Below are 1,406 nucleotides of genomic sequence, written 5' to 3' on the forward strand. Positions count from 1 at the left end.
ATTTTCATAAACTTGTACCAAACTAATGCAAACATCAATTTGATGAATCTTGAAGAATATATCTATGATCTTTATCAATATGAAGATCATATGGTGAACTTATTAAGTACATGATTGATGAAAAAGATGAAGAAAAAAAATGTAAAAGAGGAAAAAACTATACTAATAAAAAGAAAGAATGAGAAAATGAGAATGATCATTGAACATAGATAGTTGTTATTTATAGTTTGTGTAAACCATAAGAATAATTAAAATTTTTTTGAAGAGACATATTATTTAAGTAGGGAATGTAAATAGATGGAGGTTTTGTTGTAACTTATTAGGTATAATTAGAATAATAAATATGAATGAATTTTTTAATTAATAAACAAATTATTTAATAAAAAGAAATAAAAAAATAAAAAAAAGAAGGAAAAAAATAAATTGAAATGAAGGCCATAGAGAGGTGCCACATCAGCTCCTCTATGGTCCTCATTTATATATATATATTGATTTACGTAATGTGATATAATTTGATGGAATGTGTATGATAATTAATAATATAATCTATTTTTTTATTAATATTTTAACGAATAATAAGACTTAATATGATACTAGTAAAGACTAATTCCTTTTGGTTAATAAAGATATTATTTCAGTATTTTTTTTCTATAAATTGTTTTTGTTGTTACATTTGATACAAACAAAGGTAATTACCATATATTATTAATAAATCAAAACTTTAGTATAATTTTCTTTTAAAGGATGTTAAGTGACTCACTTTTTTTTCTTTTAAATATTCACAACACTAGGGTGTTTTAAGTAATATGAAAAGAAATGATCACCATGCTATTAATGAACACAATTTGAACCTAAATAAAGAAAGTAATATAGTTATTAGATAAAGTTTAAGCATATAAATTGAGACTTTGAGAAAATTTGATGGACTATTAATATAATATTTTCAAAATTTATTTAAAACATTGAATATTAGATTAACAGTGTTATATTTTAATACTTATTCAGTCCTTTCCTCAACTATAAATACAAATGCTTATGCTGGATGGAATGCCCTTAGCTCCAAGAAGCTACAATTGATCCACACCATTCAGACACATCAATCGAAGACCATGCTTACCAAATAACTTTCTTGGTGTAGGAGAGAAAATTTGACAATCTAAGAACATCTCGTTGAAAACGAGAACTCTGACCGTTACGACTACTTTCACTAGTTTCAAAGGTTTGATTGACTCTGCACATCTCTATTCCAATAGAAAATGTTAGCTCCTATCAACGTGTTTCGACCTAAGATAATAAGCTCAAAAGCTTGGTCTTACTTCATCATCGAGAAAAGAGAGAAGACTTTCATCTCTAAGTTTAACTCAGACGTAGCTACCTTCTTCTTCTTTTTTTTTTGGGGGGGGGTG

Source organism: Solanum pennellii, chromosome 11, assembly GCF_001406875.1.
Source record: "Solanum pennellii chromosome 11, SPENNV200".
Classification (NCBI taxonomy): domain Eukaryota; kingdom Viridiplantae; phylum Streptophyta; class Magnoliopsida; order Solanales; family Solanaceae; genus Solanum; species Solanum pennellii.